This window comes from Gallinula chloropus (assembly GCF_964237585.1).
Source record: "Gallinula chloropus genome assembly, chromosome: 35".
Lineage (NCBI taxonomy): Eukaryota > Metazoa > Chordata > Aves > Gruiformes > Rallidae > Gallinula > Gallinula chloropus.
Window position 1 is genome coordinate 1453615 of NC_140120.1, and position 23503 is coordinate 1477117.

Consider the following 23503-nt stretch of genomic DNA (forward strand, 5'->3'; position numbering starts at 1 on the left):
GGGCAGGGACACCTCTGCTACATCAGAGAGCCCAAAGCCTCATCCAACCTGGCCTAAAACATTTCCAATTACAGGGCTTCCACATCTCTGGGCACCCTGTTCCAGCACCTCAGCACCTTCATAGTAAAGAATTTTTTCCCAACATCTAATCTAAACCTACCCCCTTTCAGCCTGAAGCCATTACCCCTTGTCCTTGACCCAGAGCCATCCGCAGCTTCTCTGGGAAACCTGGGCCAGGACCTCGCCATTCTCACAGTGAAGACTCATTTCCATAGAGCTAATGTTAATGCAACTTCCTTCAGGTAAAACCCATCCCCCCTGTCCTCTATCCACATGCCTTTGTAACCAGTCCCTCTCCAGCTTTCCTGTAGCTCCTTTAGGTCTTGGAAGACTGTAATAGGTCTCCACGGAGCATTCTCTTCTGCAGGCTGAAGAAGCCCAGCTCCTGCAGCCTGTCTTCATAGGAGAGGTGCTCCAGCCCCCTGATCATCCCCATGGCCCTCCTCTGGACTCGCTCCAACAGGTCCATGCCTTTCTGTACTGGGGAACCCAGAGCTGGATGCAGTAATCCAGGTGGGGGTCTCAAAAGAGCAGAGTAGAGGGGCGATATCACCTCCCTCGATGTGCTGGCCACGCTGTTCTTGATGCAGCCCAGAACGTGGTTGGCGTTCTAAGCTGCTAGCACACACTACTGGCTCATGTTGAGCTTGTCATCCACCAACACCCCTAAGTCCATCTCATCAGGGCTGCTCTCAATGCATTCTCCACCCAGCCTGCAGTTGTGCATGGGGTTGTGCCAACGCACGTGCAGGACCTTGCTCTTGACCTTGTTGAAGGGGTGGCCTGTCACTGGGAAGCTTGCCCCACCTAGATCTGGGCCTGTGAACAATGCTGCCTGCGGCTAGAGCGGCACCCCATGGAAGAGCCCCCCTCCAGCTGAGAGAGAAAAAGACCCTGTGGGAGGCCTGGCAAATCGACTCTATTGGAGCCCTTGGGAAGGCGGAGGGGAAACAATAGTATTAGTGGGAGTGGAAATCATTTCTGGCATAGTCCAAGCCCAGGCATTTCCAGGAGCAGCAGGAGAACGTCCAGGGCGGACCCTGACAAATGGGTTTCGATTTCTGCCAACCCCCAGTCTGTTCAGTCAGCCCAGGGCAGTCATTTCACTGCTGCCAAGGGGCAGGAGTGGGCCAAGGAAGGAGGAGTCAGGTGAGGATTTCACCCCCTGTGTTACCCCCAAGCTTTAGTCCCTTTTTGTGTATTGTCCTACAAGGGGTTCTTAGAATTCTTGCTGGAGGGTGCAAGTGATTAAAAATTGGGTGTCCAGGAATTAGGTATCCTAAAGCCCATGTTCTGCTCCATTTATGTGGTAATGCTTGGCAGGCCTTTCCATCTTCACATAGCCATCCTGATCCTTCAGGAGTACGGTCACACAAAGAATCTCCTCTTCATCCGTTAAGCAGAGGGAGTGGACACCCCCTTGGGATGGGAGTGGTGTACTTGGCATTGGTGAGGCTGCACCTTGAGTACTGTGTGCAGTTCTGGGCTCCCCACCATAAGAAGGACATTGAAGTCCTTGGGCAAGTGCAGAGAAGGGCAACCAGGCTGGGGAAGGGGCTGGAGGGCAAATCCTCTGAGGAGCAGCTGAGGGAGCTGGGGCTGTTCAGCCTGGAGAAGAGGAGGCTGAGGGGAGACCTTATTACCACCTACAACTACCAGAAGGGAGGTTGTAGAGAGGTGGGCGATGGTCTCTTCAGCCAGGTGACAGAAGATAGAACAAGGGGCAATGGCCTCAAGCTGGGTCAGGGCAGGGTTAGATTGGATATTAGAAAAAAATTCTTCCCTCGCAGAGTTGTCAGGGCCCGGCACAGGCTGCCCAGGGAGGGGGTTGAGTCACCATCCCTGGATGTGTTCAAAAAAAGGGTTGATGAGGTACTTAGGGATCTGGTTTAGCATAGGATGGGGATGGTTGGACTCGATCTTCAAAGGTCTGTTCCAGCCTGGTGATTCTGTGATTCTGTGACTGTTTTGACAAGAAGCGTTTCCTTTCATGGGTCAAAACACAAACACCAAGTTAGGGCTGTAGAACTGACATGAAAGTCTCCTAATTGTAAGGCACCTGTATCATTTCCCATTAGAATGATGGCTTTTCCCAAACGTTGCAGCTGTTCCTTGGGATTGGTCCCATTCTTTCACTTGCTGTTCTCACAAGTGTCTGGTGTCAGGACACTCGACATCACTGTAGCTGTCCCCCAGCATCATGTTTATCTGCTGGGGAGTTGCACTGATCTGTGACCAGACAGACATTCAGTTCCTTCAGCTGCTGGAGAAGGCCAACGTAGTCTCCCTGCCCTCTGGAGCCAAGAGCTATAGGGCCAACTCCAGTTAGCAACTGCCACTGGTATTCCAGAGAGGGGTGGTTCCATGTGTTCCGTGGGCAGTGTGGTACAGATCCAAGAGTCATTGTCTTTCCAAGCAGGAATGGTGTCAAAGAAGCATGTTAATAGATGGGCAGAGTCATTTTTCATAGTGCCAGCTCCTCAGTTTCAGCCTTCAAGATCCTTGGGGTTCAGAGGACCATTGCTCTCCTGGGGCTCTTTTTACTCAGGAAGGATGAATCCAGGGAGGTCGCTCTGACTCATGGAAACTAACTTCACAACTCAGGGAGAGTCCCAAAGCAGGTCTGGTTATTGCAGTGCTGGGTGCAAGGGGGGCTGGCGCCTCCGTGCCTGCACGCTGACTCAACAAGCAGTGGGATATTGATTAGAGTCTCATGCATATACAGAAGAATTCTGAGAAAAGGTTGTGCTATTCAAAGCAGTTTTGAGAATTCATTATCATAACTCTCCTCCCTCTGGGGCAGGCGAACTGTCATCTGGTGGCAGTCTTTGGGGGTCTTCTGGAGGAAGGCTCGTAGTCTTCCTCAGAGTAAACTAGTCACCTTTGGTGCAGATTGCTGAGTTACAGCCACAAGGTCAGTTTGCACCTTGACTAATTGCACCAGCAGCTCCTTCTGTCTTGCCCCTGCCTCTTCCTGTTGCCTCCTCGATGTTATCTACCCTTCAGCTGGGGTTGGACTTGATGATCTCTCGAGGTCCCTTCCAAGCCCCACGACTCTGGGATTCTGGGATTCTGCTCATGGTAAAACATCTGCTCATGGTAAAACATCTGCTCGTTAGTGTCTGTCTCTTCCTAGCTATTGTTCCATTAGTCATTTGGAGATGTCAAACTCATATTTGCCTACTAAACCAATTTCTATCTATATCAGCTTGTTTAGCGGTCGCAATCATGAAGAACCTGTCTACACAGAGCAGATAAGAAGCAGTTCTTCAATTGCAGCGCTGGGGAACACGGGGGATGGCTCCACCAAGGACGTGTTCCCCCAAAGGTACAAAGCACAACATATTTATACAATTTTATCCAAGTCATTGCACATCATGCTCGCTTCTTAGCTTGATCTTTGCAGTGATTGGCCTTTGGTGGCTTCACTTTATCTATATTCTTATTCTATAAAAATCATTGGTTAACTACGCTGATTTTTTTAAGTACAAAGAGGGGAGGATAGTGATTAGCATATTCATGTTACTTCTTGGAAATCATTATCCCATGTGAATGTCCTCCACGCATGTGTAGTTCTGTTGAGCTGGGTCCTCTGGTGGTCATCGATACTCTGCCTCACTGTGTCTGCGAGTGAACCCCATCCTTGAGCAAGCTCACTTCGTCTTCGGCTGCTGTTTCCTAACCAAAGCCAGTTTCTTCATGGACTTATTGTTTTAACTCAAGGTCTGTAACCAGCACCCACTGTTTTAATTCAGAGTCCATAGTGATTTTCCACAGTGATAAAGGCACACACCATCTTGTCCATAAAAGCCTTAACATGCTGTATATTCTCATATCTCCTACAACACCTTTAAAAGCAAAATCATTTTATAAACTAAAACCAAAAATCACCTAGAAGTTAAGCTGTTTTATTAGGGTTACTGTAACAAGCTCTCGTACATTTAAACCTCTGGCCCTGGTCCCTAATGCACTTTTCTTCATTTGTTTCAATTGTTTTCCTAGAGATCCCTTCTAATTCTTCAACTGCAACGCTCGGTTCAAGTGTGACAGCTGTTCCCCTCACAGGTTAAACACGGCTTAGGCCAAAAATCTGTTCTTCTTGTCTTCCTGCTGACAAAAAGGGGAAAACCCCCATCCCCTCTGCTCCCATCCAGCGTAAAATGGGGCTGGGAAACACCATCTTCCAGCCTGGAAAAGTCTCCTCGCGGCCGGGTTGGGATTTGTTTTTGCTGAGGGTTATTTGGTGTGTTTGGCCGGGATCGTGCTGTGAGGAGTGACGACTCCTGGCCACCTTCCCCCCACCTGTGCTCCCCTCCTTTTCCTCCGTGGGTTTCTGGGCCCCTTTCAAGGTGTTTTTTAACGTTGAGGGAGAATGAAAACTATCGCGGGATGACAACACGATGGGACGGGGGGTTGGGGTGGTTTTGGGTGGGTTTCTTCCTCCCCTCATTCCCCCTTCGTTTTGCCATCAGGAGGGAAAACTCTTTGCCCCGAGGTGAGGTGACTCCAACAACATCACCAAGTGTTCTGCTGCTTAAAGAGCGAAGCGGATTCAAGATGTTTTGGCTTGAAAAGCACACGAGTGTTGAGTGCCAGGAGGAGGTCAGGGGTTGGGGATAGATCCAGGGCCCGGGAGTTCTTCTCCCGTTCCCCATTTGGCCTTGTCTCCTCATCCTGCTACCCAGACATCAGCCAGGGAGGAGAAAACCGTCTCCCTTCCGCCTCAGAGAAGTGGCGTTCTGAGCTTGAAGCGCATCTGTCCCCCTCTGTGAGTTCTAATTCGTTGCTTTTTTGGAAGGATTTGAGATTCCCCCAGCCCGTCTCTTTCCCCCCGACCCGCCTCACCACGTGTGACATCACATGTGTTCCTGTCCCTATAGCAACGGGCTGGCCCAGGAGTGGCCAGTTTCTTCCCAGCACCCTTTGCAGGTAGCAGCCAGCAGTATAAGTGCTGGTGCCTTGGTTTACGCTTCCCGACGTGGGGGTTCACTCTCTCCAGCTCCTCTTTGGGAGCTTCTCCGGGGTCATCAGCCCAGCCTCGCTGGCCCCATACAGGTCAGTCATTTGTGGATCCCAACAAGAACTGCAGCCGACAGACATCTCAGAAGCCAGGTCCTGGAATCCTTGAGCTGCGGCCCGGGGAAGGTGTTTGTCCACCACTGAGCTTCTCCTTATCATCTGTCGAGGTAGCCGACTTCTTCTCTCTCTCTTTTTTTCCTTTTTCCTTTTATTGCTCTTCTCCTCCTCCCCAGTTTTCGTTCCCTGACTCTCCTTGGGGAGTTGTGACCCACCAAACCCTGGGATCTGAGTAAATACCTCAAACCAATCCCCCGTCTTCCCCTCCAACCTCCCTCTGTGTCCCAGCCCTGCCCCGTGCCACATCTCAGGTTTATCATCCAGAACTCCTCAATTCCGAATCTCTTCCCGATCCCTTGCGCCGCAGCGGAACTTTAGGGACAAAACCAACTAAATCAGGGCAGTTTTAAACTGGACTTGGTGTCCATCCCCACCATCATCATCATCATTGCTGTGAAGAGGAACACAAAGCGTGGTGCTCGGGGGCTCCCAGCCCCTCTGCTCTCCGGACCATAACCCCTCCCCCCTTTTTCTTTGCAGTTGACATGGATGATGAAGACGCCCGGTGCCTGCTGGATGTCATTTGGTAAGCGAAACCCCACGGTTTCAGGAAGGCAGGAGGGTGGGAAGGGGGTTCTGCCACCTCTCCAGCTCAGCGTTAGGTCTCCCGGAGCCCGAAATCCTCCGAGGCGCGTTCCAAAGGGGTCCCAGCCCTACAAACCCTTCCTGATGGATGGTTGGCATCCCTCAGAGGGCTCCGGGCTGTACCGGAGGAGGTTTGGCACTTGTCACCTACCCCGTCGCCGCCTCCTTTTCCTTCAGAGTTTGTGGCTGGAGCTCCCTGGGAAGAGGGAGGCCCTGGCAGCCTTGGGAAGAGCATTTACCTTCCCCACCATACCTCAGGCCTGCGACAGAGCCGCTGGCTTCCCAACCTGCCTACGCCCTTGGGTTCCATTAGCAAAAGGAGCTTAATTAGACCCGGGAGCGATGCTGCCGGCGCGGCGTGTGCCTCGTGTCCCCCCTCAACCCTTTTCCTCCTGCTTTTGTGTCTTGCAGCGACCCACTGGCCTTGAACGAATTCTTACATGGATCCCAAAAGGTAGTGGCAGCTTGTTTCTCTGCCCCAAGACCCCTTTTTGTCCTTATCCCACCTCTTTTCTTCTTCTTAATGAATGAGGAGGGGGGTTTGGGATTTTTTCCTTACCTCACCCCCCAAAAAACCAGAAAGCAAACCCCAAGTTCAGAGCCATGTGGTCAGAGCGGCGAGCCAGAGCTCAGATACCTGGCAGCACCACGCACAGGGGATCTTCCCCCCCATCCCCTTTATATGTGGGGGTTTTTTTGTTTACCCTTTTTTAGATACATTTTTAAATCGGGGGTTTTCCTGCATTTTTGGGGCTCTGTTCTCTCAGAAGAAATTAAATCTCATCATTTTAATTACAGATTGACAGTGATGATCTCTTGGACAGCACAGGAGATGCAGCCAGTGCCTTTTTTGGAGGTGCTGGGGTATGTATTTTTAATTTATACTTGAGGAATGAGGGTTTAGAAACCTTTCACTTTTTTTATTCCCTCTTCCCCCCCCCCCCCCACTTTTTTTTAATATTTTCCTTCCCTCTTTTTAATTCCCCAGCTTGTTTTCCAACTGTTTCTCAGCTCTAGTGAGGAAGAGAGGCAGGATGCAGGGATTTGTATCTCTCACAAGAAAAGCAGCTGGGTTTTTCACGGAGGGCTTTTTCCTTTGAAGGTTTCTTCCTGGAATGATTTTGTTTCCCCTTCACAACCCGATGATGTGTTTTCAGAGCTTTGCTCCATGGCCATGTCAAAACAGCTCAAGCCCCCTCCCTTCCCCCCTGCCTCATTGGGACGTCCTTGGCCTCCCTGACTTGCAGCTGGTCATTTGAGGGTCATCTTGTCGATTCTCCAAAGGCCACAGCACCCGGGGGTTGGGCTCCCCTGGGGATGAAGAAGCAAATTCAGGTCTGGGGGCAAGGGAGCCCATGGCCCCTTCCCTTCCCCTCCAAGGTGGCTGGCGAAATGTGTCAGGTGAGCTGACTCGAAGTCCTCTTTGCACCTGAACTCAATTCCTTCTCCTCTCTTCTTCCTCCTTCCTTCTCCTCCTCCCCATGCCGCTGACCGGCTGTCTCCCCAGCTCCACATGCAAGAGCCCTGTGGCAACCATCTGAGCACCGAGCAGAGTCCACCTGACACCAGCCTGGACTTTGATTTTTTAGAGGACATCTTGGGGTCCACCTCGGGTGATGGGACCAACCTGCAGAGCTCGGATTGGCCTCATGACATCCTCCAGCAGAGCCTGCAAGAGGCCAACATCACTGAGCAGATGTTGAAAGAGGAAGCCGAGCTGGATCTGGGCCCCTTCCAGCTTCCCACCCTTCAGCCCGCGGTACAGGCAGCCACCAGCGGCACCCTGCAGATCTTCTCCGGCGGGGCCGACCCCATCGGGCTGCAGCAACCCGCCGTCCTGACTCACCAGGCCTTGGTCCAGCAGTCGCTGGGAGATGATGTGTTCAACAAGGCCATCAGCATTCAGCGTTGGCTTGGGCAACGTCACCATCCAACCCATCTCTACCATCCAGGGTCTGCCCAACAGCAGCCCCAGCGGGACACTGGGTATCGGCCCGATTCAGGTGGTGGGGCAGCAAGTGATGCCCATCAACCAGTCCACACAGCTGATCAAACAGGTCCAACCCTCCCAAGTGGCCACCATGCCCATCAGCAGCTACGTCACCCTCCCAGCTCTTCCCAACCCTGCTCCTCAACAGCAGCAAAGAGTGGACAGGTTCCAGCAGGTAAATTAAGTTACCGTCGAGGGTCTCCAGTGCCGGGCATAGGTCAGAAGGGGAGTGAAGTGCAGCAAGAGCGCGACAAAGCATGGCAGCGAACCTCCTGCCCATGGGGAGACGAGGGTTTAGAGGCAAAATCGGAAGCCGAAACATGGCTGGTTCCTCCCAGGCAGGTCCTGGGTGCCACCTCCTTCCTTCTTCTTTGGGGTGGGGGGGAGGAGGGAGGCAAAGCCAAGGGGGTTTGGGGGTGCCTGTGCTGCCCATGGTGTTAACGTCTCTGTGGCTGGAGAGGCGCTGCCACGAGCGTGTGGCCGATCCCTCCCCTCCCTTCGCTCGTGTGCCGGATCACCAGCAGTTTAATGCCCAGTTATTGTTTGGTTTTCCCAACTTCTTGGGGTTTTTCCAAATTTTCTTTTAATTAATCCTGTGTAGGTGCCGCAAGGGATCATCCTGCAGCAGCCTCCCACCAGCCAGGCTTCCGCCGCGCTCCGCCAGCTCACCGGCCCATGCTCCTCCATCCTGGTGAGCAGCCAAGGACAAGCAGTGAGGGTGATACCGACGCCAACCCCTGCACACAGCCAAGCACTAGCTGCCCTCCCACCTTCCACTGCAGGCTGGTACCCAAGCCAGGGAGGGTATCCCAAACGGCGCCTGTTCACTGTGAGCTTGGGGCAGTGGGGTGAAGCCTGTCACACCCGTGTGTGGTCAAACAGCTACTCATTTCCTTTTGCTAAAGCTCCGCCTTTTTTTGGGAGGGGGAAGGTGGGGAGGGGATAAGGGGTGAATTGTGGGAGGTCGTTACTTATTATAGAGGTTTTGGGTAGGGGGTGGGCGGGAAAGACATGGTTTTGAAAGTAAAGGGTGAAAGGTTGAGGAGTGAATGTGGCATCACACCGGTTCGGTTAATGATGGTGGATGGTGTTGGAAAGTGGGGAAGAGGAGGGTGTGTGCATCCAAAAGATTGACATGGTGTTTCCCTTGCAGATGAGTGCATCTCCTCCTTGTCCCGCTTGCAGAGCCTCTTCTCTTCTTCTTCCTCCTCCTCCTCATCTTCCTCTTCCTCCTCCTTGGCGGTCCCAGCCTCCTCCAGCATCCTGCCGCCCTCACAGAGTCGGAAACATCCGTTACCGCAGCCGCCTCCCCCCATCCACCCAACCAAAGTGCTCATCAGGCACAGTGGGGGTTCTCCATCCCTCCCTGGGGCCAAAGCCACTCCGGCACCTGACAGCGGGGATGAGGACGCTCTTCCATCGCGGAGCAAACCCCCCATCAAGACCCCCCATGAGGCTCAGAGCTGCATCCGCCTCAACCTGAAGGTCAGGCAAGAAGCCGGGCGCATCAAGGTGGTGCACAGCACCGTGGTGTACCCCGTGTACCAGCGCCCCGCCAGGCACCGCCTCACCAAGGGACCCGTCCCCACGGCTCTGGCGCCGGCAGCCAGATGAACGGCACGTGGGTCACGTGGCTCCATCTCCCCCCGAGACAAAACCTGTCCTGACCTACTGCTGCCTCCCGCTTTGGAAACCCGACCTGGAAAACATGGATGCGTTGCTGGACTCCCCGATACGCACACCCCCACCCCCCACACCCAAGTTTCCTTCCCACCCCCCAGGGCATTTGTAGAGACCCTTTAATCCCGTGTTTTTTAATCCCAGGTCCTTTAATCCTGGATTGATAAACCCTGGTTTGTTTAAACCCTGGATCAATAAATCCCAGATACAGAAATCCCAGACAGATAAATCCCAGAATGTTTTAATCCCATATTCCTTCAATCCCACATCTCTTAATCCCGGATCACTTAATCTCAGGTGATTCAGTGTTTCTCTGCCACCGAGGGGCTGTCCTGGAACCCTTTGGACCCTCCAAAACCCCTCTGGAACCCACAGTGATGTTTCCAGGGCTGGGAAGTGGCGGGTGGGGAAATGATGTGGGGTGGGGGGTGTATTAGTGGGATGTGGGAGGTTATATCAGTGAGGGGTGTGTATCTGTTGTGGGGGGGACTAAAGCGGCTCCCCCCATGCAGGTTCAGATGCACCCATGTCCCCAGCCAGGTCCTGGAGAGCATCAGCCTCATTGACCGCCTGGAACCCTTTTTGGGGCCGAGCAGCACCTCCCCAGGGATAAGGGGGATGTCAGGGGGCACACAGTCCCCCTCCCTGTATTTCCTCCACACCCCCTCCCAGACATTAGTCAGTCTGGCCATTCCCACCTTCCCCCTCTACTCCCCAAAACAGCCGGGCCCCCCTTTCCTGAAGCTGTTTTGGGGGGCCCACCACATCCCTGGGGCTGGCGCCAAGTTTCCATGTCCCCCCATCTTGTTCTGCTCCCCACATTCCCCAATTTCCTTCTGCACCCCAAAATCCTCAGCCTCTGCCAAGAGGCCTGTCACTGGCTGCTGAATCCCAGGGGGGAGGTTGGTCAGAGGAGCCCCCAGCCCCACATTAAAGGAGGGGGATTGAGAACCATGGAGAGGGGGAAAGGGAGAGGGTGGGGGTGAGATGGCATGTCAGGACTGTTTTGGGGCCAAATTGCCGGCTGGGCGGCTGAGGTATGTACAGGGGGGCTGGGGGGGGCAGGGTGAAGGGGTATCAAGGGGGTTTGGGGGCCAAGGTCAAGAGATTCACGGTGCTCTGGTAGCCCCAGCAATGTGTCTGTGGGAAGGGGGGGAATAAGAGGGAGAGGAGGCCTGGGCAGTTGTAGGATGGGGTTTCAAGCAGGACACTTCTCAGGGCTGGGATTTGGGGTAAGGACTGGGGGGAAAGATTGGGATTAGGAAGGGATTAGTGATGGGATTGGGATTCGGGGTGGTGTTTGGGGCTGGGATTTGGGGTTAGGACTGGGATTGGGGTTTGGATGGGGTCTGGGATTTGGCTTTGAGATTTGTGACTCGGGGCTGGGATTGGTTGTCAAGACTGGGATTGGGACTGGGATTTGGGGTAGGGATTGAGATTTGGGGCTGGGATTCGGGGTTGGGTTTTGGGATATGCTTGAGGTTGGGACCAAGATCAGGCTCAGGTTTTGGGGTCAGTTTTGAAATGAGGGGTCAGTTTAGGATTAAATTTGGGATTGGGGTTGGGGATTGATATTAGGGGTGTGATTTGGGGTTAAGGTCACAGTTGGGATTTGGGTTGGGTATTGGGGCAGAGATTGGGATTAGATTTGGGGGTTGGGGTTGGAATTAGTGTTAGGCACCCTTCCTGGGATCCCCTGCCACTGTGTGTGTCCCCATTGCTGGATGTCATTTTCACTTCTAGTAGTGTCCACCTTACAACCCGCTGAATATCCATTAATAGATAAAAAAAATATAAAAGGCTTAAAGAGGCTCCTGGCCTGAAACCTGCCTGGGTAGCCCATCAGCAGCGCAGTGCCCTTAGGGTCAGGGCTTTCCTTACCAATGGAACAGTCCTAGAATTGCCTGATGCGATCTTAGGGCTCTACCAGTGTCCACCTTTGAACACACTAAATGTCCAGCAATAGCTCCCAAACAAAAGTGCAAAGGGCTTCAAAAGGTTCCTGGCATGAAACCTCCCCAGGCAGCTTTCAAGCACCCTGGTAACCCCTCAGCCCCCAGCTCAGGGCTTTCACAGACAATGGAATGGTCCAAAAATTGCCTGACTTCTTTTTCTGGCTTTCCCAGCAACCACCTTCAAAAGTGCTAAACATCCAGCTGTAGATCCCAAACAAAAAGGTCAAGAAGGGAAATGTTCTCCTGTTCTGAAACCTGCCTAGGTAGCTCACTAGCAGCCCCAGAAACCTTGGGGCTCAGGGCTTTCCTTAGAACTGAACACTCCTAACAATGCCTGATGTCACTTTTGGGCTCTGCCAGTATACACTTTCCAACTGCTAAATGAACAGAAATGGATCCTTAACAAAAGCTTTGAGGGATGAAAGAAGTTCCTGGCCTGAAAACTCCCCAGGTAGCCCAATATCAGCAACAGTACCCTTAGGGCTCAAGGCTTTCACAGACAACAGAATCGTCCTAACACTGCTTGACATCATTTTCGGGCTCTACCAGCGTCCAGGTTTGAAACTGCAAAGCACCCAGCAATAAATCCTATAAAAGAAAATCGAGGGCTGAGAGATCTTCCTGCCCTGAAACCTCACTGGTAGCCCATCAGCAGTGCCAATTGTACTTGGACTCAGGTCAGTCCTTACAAAGGGAACAGTTGATTCAGTGCCTGATGTCATTTTCAGGCTCTACCAGCATCAAAGGTCTCAACTGCTAAATGTCCAGCAGCATCTCCCAAACAAAAAGGCCCAAACAAAAAGGCCCAAACAAAAACAGGCCTCACTGGAACCATTCCTGACAAAGCCTCCCCATCGGCTTCTTAGAGCAGACAACTGGAGGCCATGAGGACAAACACAGGCAAAGCACAGGCAGCTCTGATGCTGAGGACACCCTGGCTTGGTCTGATGAAGCAGAAATGCCAGTGCTGACCCCCAGCCCCTGGGCAGGGAGATCCTGACCCTCACCTGTGTCTCAGGGCTCTTCCTTGGGATGTGGGGATTGTGACACCAAGGGAAGGACAGGGGTATGACACATGGTGGCCTCCCCTGGGGTGAGTGCAAGGAGTCAGCCATGCTCCATGGCCATGAGGACAATGTGTCTTTCCTGAGGCCTCTGTGGCAGGGACATCAGCCACAGCCAAGGGGGCAAAGACCTATCAGGCCCGTTGGCCATCTGCACCACAGCCCGTGCCACACTGCCTCACACCTCTGCATGTTTCCTTTAGGCTGCAGGGACGCAACACACTTTCCAATCTCATTCCCACCCCACCATGTCCCTGCCTGTACTGCTGTCTCTCCGTCCTCAACAGCTGTTCCCACAAACACAAAGCCACAAGCTCATCCACACGCCTTCCCAGTGACTTCTTGCATCACAGCACTATCCTCAAAATGATGTGTTTGCCTGCCTTCTGCAGCTGGTAATGGCATTTCTTTACCCAATGTTTCCACCAGCTGTCAACCCCTTTCATCTACAGCATGAGGAACCAGGAGCTCAAGGATGCCATGTGGAAATTGAGCACTGGGTATTTCTAAGCAGCAATAAACTGCTCATCCTCTTCTGCACAGAGCTGGCCATGTAACTCACGTGAGGACCTGTGTGTATTTAGTAGCTTTGTGAGTTGTTGGGTTTTTCCTCCTGGTTTGTCTAGGCTGCAATAACATGGTTCACTTCCATCCTTTCCTAATGCAGCAGCTCTTGGTCCTGTGTGACCCAGACACTTTGCAATGACCTGCTATAGAAACATCAAGGGACCCTCGATACCGACTGAGGTCGTCATAGACCTTAATTCCCAAACTGTTTCCACTTTGCTCTGGACACAACAACAACAAAAAGAAGGGGTGTATATAACCTACATAACGTGTTCTGCTCCAATTATTTGGTCATTTTCAATAAGCATGGTGGCCACAAATCCAGTAATGACATTTAAAGCCAAATGGTCATTTCACTTGGAGTCTTAAATCAGAACTACATGGAATTTCAAAATATGTGGTGTTTTTTAAACCCAAAGGATTCTTAATTCAATTATTTGATTTTATTCCATTAATCCAAAGGATGCCTCTCCATGCTCCTACCTGATTGCTATAGTTACACTGAATGGTAACTTCCTGGTTGGTTATGCCAACCAGGTTCTACCACAAGCCAAAGGGTTGGATTCCCTCAATATCTCAACTCCTGTAAGATTCCTATTAGACCCAAAGCTATCAAATCATTTCTTATGACCAATTTCATTGACCCATGCCCAACTTAGCCACTGAGAGATGAGTTTTGCTCACCAGTGGTGTTGCTCAACATGCACCATAACGTCACCTCTGACAGGAAAAGAGTGATTATAAGTTGTACAATTAATGGGTTAACAACCAGGGAAGACACAAGGATTTCCACACCTGAAGGTCCAGTCACAAACACTGTGACCCACAAAACCTCCATTGTTGTCATTCCAATTCAGACAATATTCCCCCTTTTCTGGAACTGGGGTTTTCCAAGGTTTTCCTTCCTCATTCCAATAGAATGAATCATGACCAATGGTTATGTCACTTAGATCACTCAGGAGCCATTCTGGGGATATTGTTTCAACGTCCATGGCCAGTCTTTAAATCCTGAATGGCTCCCACATCCCCAAAAATTTCTCAGGTTAAAAGCGTTGGGCACCTGCTGGCCTAAAGTTATAAATCCATTTGCCACCCCAGGCTGAAGAAGGGGGCACAAACATTTCCCCAGATGAGCTTTTAAAAACCCTTTCAAAAGCCCATTAGTTCTCCCCACTATCCCATTAGCTTGGGGGTAACACGGGGGGTGAAATCCTCACCTGACTCCTCCTTCCTTGGCCCACTCCTGCCCCTTGGCAGCAGAGAAATGACTGCCCTGGGCTGACTGAACAGACTGGGGGTTGGCAGAAAGCGAAACCAATTGGTCAGGGCTTGCCCTGGATGTTCTCCTGCTGCTCCTGGGAATGCCTGGGCTGGGACTAGGCCAGAAATGATTTCCACTCCCACTAATACTATTGTTTCCCCTCCACCTTCCCAAGGGCTCCAATAGAGTCGATTTGCCAGGCCTCCCAAAGGGTCTTTTTCTCTCTCAGCTGGAGGGGGGTCTCTTCCATGGGGTGCCGCTCTAGCCGCAGGCAGCATTGTTCACAGGCCCAGATCCAGGTGGGGCAAGCTTCCCAGTGACAGGCCACCCCCTGGCATGTGCCTCCCTGTGGGAATCCTTGGATCCTGCCTGGCCACGTTTCACATGCAGCCATTCCAGGAGCCTGTACCAGTGTCCTCTGAGCTGGTCCTCTTTCTGCAGAGGGGCAATGCTGGCCAGTTCCTCTGAGCTGAGGGAGCTGGGCCTCATTAGCTTGGAGAAGAGGAGGCTGAGGGGTGGCCTTATTCAGGTCAATGGGTAAAAGCTGGAGCAGAGGAAGTTCCATGTGAATGTCAGGAGAAACTCTTTCACTGTGAGGGTGCCAGAGCCCTGGGACAGACTGCCCAGAGAGGTTGTGGAGTCTCCTCCTCTGGAGACATTCACACCCACCTGTCTGTGTTCCTGTGCGGTTTAGTCCAGGTGATCCTGCTCTGGCAGGGGGGTTGGACTAGATGACCTTTTGAGGTCCCTTCCAGCTCCTGACGTTCTGTGATTCCTTGACCTTGGATCTCCCTGCACGTCTCCTGGAGCACCTCTGGCCCCTCAGGTCTCACTGGGTGTTGGTGTTTGAACACCTCCTTCTTGGCCTCCCCCCCAGTAATTCCCATGAGATCTGGGACCAGCAGCTCCCAGGAAGCAGGTGCCTCTTTTGTGCCCACTGGAACTGTGGGAAGAGGAATCCCAGGTTCCCTTGGTTTAAGGCAGCCCTGTGCCCAAGCTGCATCCCCTTTCAGCCCCAGGGCTGCAAAGCAAGGATGAGGTTCCTCTAGTCACTTGTTATATTTTTTACCCTCCCCAAGGGGAAAGAGTTCCCTTCCTGTCCCTGTCTGGGGGTCCTGCCTCATGTGGAGACAAGAAAAAGTGATTCTTCTGCCCAGCTGGTGTTTGATCAGGAGAAAGGACTCTGCTGGACAGAAGGATTTCTCCCCAGACTAGAGAGCAGATGGCAGGGAGGACTTCAGTGTCTTTCCAAGTTGGATCCCTAGAGCTTCAGGAACAACTCAGAGGAGCCAAGGAGTATGTGACGCCTTCACCTGCTCCTCTGCTGTGAGCTGGCCTGGACTCCTGGGACAGTGGGAGCTGATGAAACATTACAGCAAAGATGAGGGGCAGCTCTGCCGCAGAGCAGCTCCTCTGCCAAGCACACAGGGCTGGGGACACTGCCTGGAGGCATCAAGGGGAGACCTGTGAGGCTGAGAGAGCTGATGGATACTGAGAGCTCACTGGAGGAGAAATCTCCACAGCCTCTGCCTGGTATGTCTGTGGGTGCAGGGCAATGCAGGTTCTGTTCCTGGAGGGATCTCCTAAAGCTGGGACATGGGGCAGTGTGTGGGGTCTGTCAGGAGGACAGGTTCTCTCTAGGACCTGAAAGTGCTGCCTGGAAGGGATGCCCTTCTGCCCCATCAGAGGGACAGGGCAGGACAGCTGTCTTCTCCTGGGCATGGTTGAGGGGTGCCCAGGGCTGTCCTTGTGTGCAGGGTCCTTGTTACCTGGGGTCTGTGTGCTGGGGTAGGGACTCTGCTGCTGCCAGGGTCAGCACTCAGCCTGCCTGCTGGGCTTTCCACAGGGATATAGACAGCACCTCTGGGTTAAAGCAGTGACCCAGGGAACGACGATGTAGGGTCCTATTGCTGTAAGAAAGTGCTGCCTGGGTCAGCTTTGCTCCCAGCCAGAGCTGATCCTTTAGAAATACCAAAGAGAATATTTCTCCAAAGGCAGAGTCTTTGCTTTGACTTTTCCTCTCCTGTGGGCTGTGCTGAGTGTGGGAGATGAGAACTTATTTCTCCCTTTGAGAATATGCAGTGAAAACTTGATTCTCATGAAGATGTTGGAGCCTGGGCTGAGCCCTGCACACACAGAGGTTCCCTGGGGCAGTGCCCTGATGGCAGGAGGGGTCTGCAGAGCAGAGCTGAGCACAGGGCAGGTGGGATGAGGTCTGTGAGCACAGAGCAGGTGGTGACATGGGCAAAAAGAAGCAGCTGCAGGGACAGCTCCAGGCAGCAGAGGCATTGCCAGGGAGGGAGTAGGAGCTGCTCCCAGCAATGCCCTGGCAGTGGGGATTTGGGACCTCCCTGACACTTTCAGACACCCACTCCCTGGTTTCTGCCACCCAGCACAGACTCTGCACCCAGAGTTACAGGGTTTCAGGCTGAGTCTTCTCCTTGGCAGCCAAACCAGCAGTGAGGAGAAACCCCTGAGTGCCTGTCTGTCTGTTCCTGACCCTAAAGCTTTTGCTGCAGCATTTCCTGCTGTATCCCCTCCTGTCCTTGCTGCCTTTGTCCCACCATTACCTGGGGCTTTGAGCACGTCCATTGGTGGGGCTGGCACTGAGTGACCCTCACTTCTGTACCCCCATCTGTAGGACTGAGGAATTCCAGGCAGCTCCTGCTGGGCTGCAGCTGCCTCCCACAATGGCACCGCTCTCCCAGGGACTCTTGTGCCCCAGAGAGGAGCCCCATGCAGGAGACATCTTGGCACAGAGGCTGTGACAATGCCACTCATCACCTGTGTGTGGGCAGCTGCACTGAGCCCTGTGTGTCCCTGGCTGGGAGCGGGGAGCTGAGATCCTCCTTGGGTAGGATGAGACCGCAGGAGGGCTTTGGAGCTCTGCCCTGCGAGACTGGATTCCTCAGCTCTCAATCAGGAGAAAACCAAAGCTCCAAAACTCTGCTCTGCCCACGGGTGAAACTGGAGTGACAGTGCTGAAAAGCTCATTCCTATCCAAAGGGGATTTAGTCTGAGATCACACCATCCTTCTATTTACTGACTGCTGCCAGGCAGGACTGAGTTCTCCAGAGCCCTCCTCCCAGCAGTGGCACGTTCAAGCCAGCACAAAGCAGACCTCCCAAAAGGGACCTGACAAAATTCTTCCTGAATACAGAGAGTCAATGTGAATTGGCAACTGTTTCCCTCAAAGAATAGTTCACTAACTTCTCACTGCCTTTTCCTCCTTGGACAGGTCTCCACACTTGACAGCAGCAGATGTCCAACAGCAGCTCCATCAGCCAGTTCCTCCTCCTGCCCTTTGCAGACACACGGGAGCTGCAGCTCCTGCACTTCTGCCTCTTCCTGGGCATCTACCTGGCTGGTCTCCTGGGCAATGGCCTCATCATCATCACCATAGCCTGTGACCACCACCTCCACACCCCCATGTACTTCTTCCTCCTCAACCTCTCTGTTACTGACCTTGGCTGCATCTCCACCACTGTTCCCAAAGCCATGGCCAATTCCTTGTGGGACACCAGGGCCATTTCCTACACAGGATGTCTGGCTCAACTCTTCTTCTTTTTCTTTTTGATCTCCACAGAGCTCTTTCTTCTGACTGTCATGGCCTATGACCGCTACGTTGCCATCTGCCACCCCCTGCACTACGGGACCCTCCTGGGCAGCAGAGCTTGTGTCCACATGGCAGCAGCTGCCTGGGCCAGTGGGTTTCTCTGTTCTTTGCTGTACACAGCCAACACATTTTCCCTGCCCCTCTGCAAGGGCAATGCTGTTGACCAGTTCTTCTGTGAAATCCCCCAGATCCTCAAGCTCTCCTGCTCAGATGCCTACCTCAGGGAAACTGGGGTGATTGTGGTCGGTGCCTGTTTAACTTTTGGTTGTTTTGTGTTCATTGTGGTGTCCTATGTGCAGATCTTCAGGGCTGTGCTGAGGATCCCCTCGCAGCAGGGACGGCACAAAGCCTTTGCCACCTGCCTGCCTCACCTGGCCGTGGTCTCTCTGTTTCTCAGCACTGGCATGTTTGCCAACCTGAAGCCCCCCTCCATCTCCTCCCTATTTCTGGACCTGTTAGTGGCATTTTTTTACTCGGTGTTTCCTCCAGCAGTGAACCCCCTCATCTACAGTATGAGGAACCAGGAGCTCAAGGATGCAGTGTGGAATCTGATGACTGGATTTTTAAGCAGCAATGTCATATCAAAAATCGTGTAACTGATGTTATGACCACTTGCTTATTAGTAGGTTTTTTTGTGTTTTGTTTGGGGTATTTTTCCTTCTAGTTTTTCCAAGCCCTAATAACATGCTCCACGTTGATCCCATCCCTAATTCAGTATCTACAGGTCTTGTGTTACCCAGAGACTGCGTAATGATGAGCTGTGCTCTCTTTGTTTCAGGTCTGCCTTCCTTACTTTTGCTTTTTTCTTACATTTATTAAAAAATTACAATCAGGTTTTCATCAGCTGAATCTCTCCAGTACTTGTCTGAAATGGCAGTTCTTTCCCACCATGACAGACAGGAATTTCCAGGAAGTTTATACATGGCAACAGAAGAAATACTCACCTTCCCCTCTAGCTGTGTTACTGTTAGTCTGTCTCTTACATCTCCCCATCATCCAGGTGTTTCCACCTATCCTGATGATACAGCCATGCCTTAGGACATCTTGTCAGCAGAATAGATTGACACATGTAATTCACTTTGATCACAGGTTTCCCCCTCAGCATGCTCTTTGGTCCTTGTAGATGCTGATCAACTCTCCAGTTTCTGCTTTGTGCTACAGAGTGTTGGAAAACATCCCATCTTTCAGAAGTCCAATGAACTGATCTGTCAGGAGTTCGGTATATTGATAAGTGACCTTTCCTTGTATCTGATTCAAACTGTTCTGGGAGAGAATCTCCTCTGGAAGCTGACCCCCTTCACACGCTGCTTGGCCGTAGCAGCAGCTGAGGAGAGAGATGTCATGGTTATTAATCTGTGCACACTACACCCAGTGCATCACATCTCTGAGGGCTCTGCTTTGTGATTTGATCCCACAGCTGTGCCACAACTCTCCTTTTTACGTCCAGCATGGGCAATGGTGGAGTCTGTAGGGGGCAAAACCAAAGCTGTTGGCCCCTGATTCCCACTGTGGACGAGAGAGCTGAGCCCCAGCCTGACTTTGGAGAGCAGATCCCGTGGAGCTGGGATTTAATGCCCTGGACTTTCATTTCTGGACACTCAGACACCGTAGCACAAGCTCTCTTTTCTTGTTGCACATGTTCAGCATCTTCCCTTCAAAGCCCCTTGTCCCCCACCCTGCTTGGCATTGTAGGGGCAGACCTACCCCATCCGCTCATGCCCTGGCCTGTGCCCTGTGGCTGGATGTCCCCATGGGGTCAGCAAACAGCTTTTGCCTCTCAAGAATGCTTTGGGGTCCCTGGACAGTCACGGGAGGGTTTGTTGTCAGGGGTTCAGGACTCTTTGGATTGAAGGTAGGGACTGGGGTGCGTGTTGGGGGCAACTGATTCCAGGACTCCATCCCCATCTGTCCCACAGCTGCACACCCCCACCTCTATGTCCTGAGTGAGGATGTTAGCCCAGTCACCCTGCCCCATAGGTAGGTCACCATGGGGTGCAGAGGCACTCTCAGGCAACACAGGACACTCAAGCAGGAGAAGGACACCAGCACCACGCCATACCTGCTCACACAAAACTCCAACCCCAGCTGATCAAACGGTGGCCCTTCTGCCCACCCCACCATGCAAAATCTCACCGGTGACAGCCAGGTGCTGAGGAGCATGGAGGGCAGAGCTCCTCACTCAGCTGCTCTTCTCCCTGTGCTGGTACCCACACACATGAGTCCCAGGGAGATGTTCAGAAGCACCACGTAGCTCAAAAGCCTCCATTGCACTTTCAGGATGTGCTCCCTCAGCCCATCCTTGCCCAAGATGTCACAGGGAGCTGATAGATCCCAGCAGAGTGCAATACCCAGCCAGAACTATGTCACCATTGTGTGCAAAATGTAAAGTCATGGGAGGAATGAGGGAGGTTGGATGGAGAAGGTGGCAAGGCAGGGATGCTACGGGTCAGAGTTACAAATGGCAGAATGGGTTTTATTAGAGGAGCAGCAACCTGCCTCATCCAGATGCCCCTGAGCAGCTGCCCACTGCTGAGTCCTTGCTGGGCAAGCCCCTTCCCACCCAGGCACCTCCATCCCGTATCTCCTTGACCCATATCATCTCCATGTCAAGCAAGGCATCTCTTCTGGACTCTCACCACATTCACCAGGTGTCTTTGACTCTTTTTCTCCAGCCTCTGCCCCTCCTTACCCATTTCAGAGCTCTGCATGCCAGCAATGAAGGGCCCTTAATGTATCACAGAATCAAGCAGGTCTGGGTCAGAAGGGACATTCCAGATTATCTAATTCCCACACCACTGCCATGGGCAGGGACGCCCTCCACTAGACCTGGGGCCCAAAGCATCATCCAAGCTGCCCTTAAACCCTTCCATGAAAAGCCTGTTTGCCCCTAATTTCACCCCACTTCTGGTAGCAGTGGTTGCATCTGTGGTTACATCTATTGCATCTGTGGTTGCAGAGCAGGGATGCTGGGGTTTGACTGAATTACACCCAACTTGTAGAATCATTTTCTCCCCTTGCCCAACCTGCTGACCTTCCCTGGCTGCTCTGTTCCCATGTGGCCAACTAGCACTGAGCAACTTGTGTCTGGCTCACGGGCGGTGGGGAAGTCTCAAACCACAACCACAGCTCGTCCCCTTTTCTGCAGCCTTTGGTTTCAGAGTATAACAAGCACTTTAAAACTGGGATGGAGGTGAGAACTGAAGAGTGAAATTGAGAAAACCTTTGTGTTGTGTTAGAGGCAGTTTAATAGGTCAAGCAAAAGCCGTGCAGACAAGAAAAGCAAACCAAGGAATCCATTCACTGTGCCCCATGGGCAATAAGGTGCTCAGACATCCCCAGGTAAGCAGGGCTGCATCATGTGTAACGGTTCCTTGGGAAGACAAATGCCATCACTCTGAAAATCACCCCTGTCTGCTCTTCTTTCCACATCATTATATGCTGAGCATGATGTCATAAGGTATGGGATATCCCTTTGGTCATCTGGGGTCCTCTGTCCTGTCTGTGTCCCCTCCCAACATCATGTGCACTGTGGGTGTGCTGCTGGCATGGCTGGCTGTGGCTGGAGCTGTTCAACCACCCCCTGTATCCTCCTGGGGTGCAGAATAAGCAGTTGAGGATCCCCCATGTACCAGTGTCGTGATAAATAAATCAATGCCCTGCACAGTGGTGGCTCTGGGATACATCTGGCACCACCACTCTCCCTTTCCATGATGCAGGGGCAGGAGAGGAGCACGATGCTCTTCCATGACTGGGAGGTATTTCCCCAGGGACAAAGCCTGGGCTGAACTGTACCCTGACCATGAGCATCCCAAGCACCCACGGAGCACAGTAGGGTCCTCACACTGTACTGGGGGTCTGGGAAAGGTACTTGCCTGTGTTCCAATGCCACGTCTCCCCTGACAGAGTCAGGTGCTGGGGAGCACTGAGGGCAGAGCTCCTCACCCAGTTGCTCTCATTCCTGTGCTGGTAGCCACACGTGTACGTCCCTACACTCCTCAGGGTGACATTCACCACCATGGAGTAGCTCAGATGACCCTGTTGGGCTTTCAAGCTTAACTCCTCCAGCCCATCCTTGCAGAAGGTGATGATTCGGGTGGCAGGATGCAGCTTGCTGATGGAGCAGCAAAAAAACCTGTTCCCCCTCCTGAGCACTGGAGCTTTTCAAGAAGAGTTCAGGAACTGGGAGGTCACCTGCAGAGATGGCAGAGGTATTCCCCAGGACAATGTTGATGTTGTTTGGGATGCAAAACTCAAACATGAGAATAAACTTCTTCCCTCACCCCATCTCCACCCTCGTAGATCTGTCTTGTCCAGCCCACCCTGTGCTCACCATCACCCGTGGAGTTGCAGATGTCCTGGGTGGTCACAATGGCACCTGTGTCAAGGGGCAGGCAGGGTTTTGGTTAGAGTTGCAGCAACCCAGCTCACCCAGGAGCCCCTGCTGGGTCCCCACTGCTGAAACCCATCTGGTTTAGCACCTTCCCACCCATGTATCACCATCCTGCATATCCTCAGTCTCCTTGTGTGACACCACCCCTAGCCTGTTATGGGTGGGTTTGTTTGTCCTGATGGATGTCCCTGAATCCCAAAAGGCCCATTTGCCACCTCTACAGAGTTTCATTCCTGAGCTGACCCCCTCCCCTTATAGTTATTCTAAAAGCATGCCTGATGTGCAGAGCCGCACGCTAGCTGGGGGAAGCAACCATCTCTGTCCACTTCTCAAAGCAGATCTGCCCCTCATTGCTGCAGGGCTGCTCCACACACCTTTCTCCATGCTCCCCTGTGCCCTCCAGCCCTGAGCCCCAAGGCAAAGGAATGCCCCAACTCACTGAGCAGCAGCAGCAGCAGGAGGAAGGCCGGGGGAAGAGGAGGCAGCATGGCCCATCCCATCTGCCCCAGCATGTTTTGGGGTGCTGCAGGAACACCCTCTCTTCTGGAAGTGTCAGCTTTGTTCTGAGCAGGGGATAATGGTTCAAGAGCCCAGGGCTCACAGTGCCCCTTGGGCTGCTCCTGTTGTATTTCTGTGGCTAGCAGAGCCTCTCCACAGCGAGAGGCTGTGACAAGAGGGGGGCCTGACTCAGCCCCCTCTGCAGACACTGCTCCGTCAGAGCCCCCGCTCTCCTTTCCGGACGCTCAGACAGCACAGCACAGGCTGTGCTGGCTTGTCCCTCCTGTTCAGAATCCTGCCTGCAAAGCCCTCCTGCCCCTTGTCCCACAAGGACCCACAAACATCTTTGGGGCCAGACCTACCCCATCTTTCTCTTGCATGGGCTGTCGCCCATAGATGCACGTCCCCAGTTCCCCAAGGGGGCAGCAAGCAACAACCCCCCACCCCCACTCAGAAACAAACTGTGGAGCTCAGGCGGATGACAGGAAGCTTTTGTGTGGGAGGCTTGAGTCTCCACAAGGCTTTTGTAGAAGCTGGGGTGCATGTTGGGGGCTGCTGAGGCTGAGACCACATCCCCATTTGTTCTCCAGACACAGTGACACCCCTGTCTCTTGGGGGATGCTCTCAGCCCAGTCCCTCTACCCCACAGATGGGGGTCTGTGGGGTGCATACGGTTTCTGAGGGAATCTCAGCTGGGGGAA

At 52.8% G+C, this 23503-nt stretch overlaps 1 protein-coding gene and 1 pseudogene across 2 annotated transcripts in view; one reads left to right on the top strand and one right to left on the bottom strand.

Annotated features, from left to right (window-relative positions):
• The window catches only part of LOC311203060 (olfactory receptor 14A16-like), a 54773-nt pseudogene extending 49047 nt beyond the window's left edge, over nt 1-5726 (top strand). Inside the window, exons 3-5 of the transcript in view lie at nt 4746-4828; nt 4941-5038; nt 5677-5726. The product of the transcript in view is annotated as an olfactory receptor 14A16-like (transcript). The remainder of the gene's footprint in view (nt 1-4745; nt 4829-4940; nt 5039-5676) is intronic.
• Nucleotides 1-23503, bottom strand: part of LOC311203116 (scavenger receptor cysteine-rich type 1 protein M130-like) — a gene marked incomplete at both ends in the record, with an annotated part of 343740 nt that overhangs the window by 198148 nt on the left and 122089 nt on the right. The gene's annotated exons all lie outside the window — the stretch shown is intronic.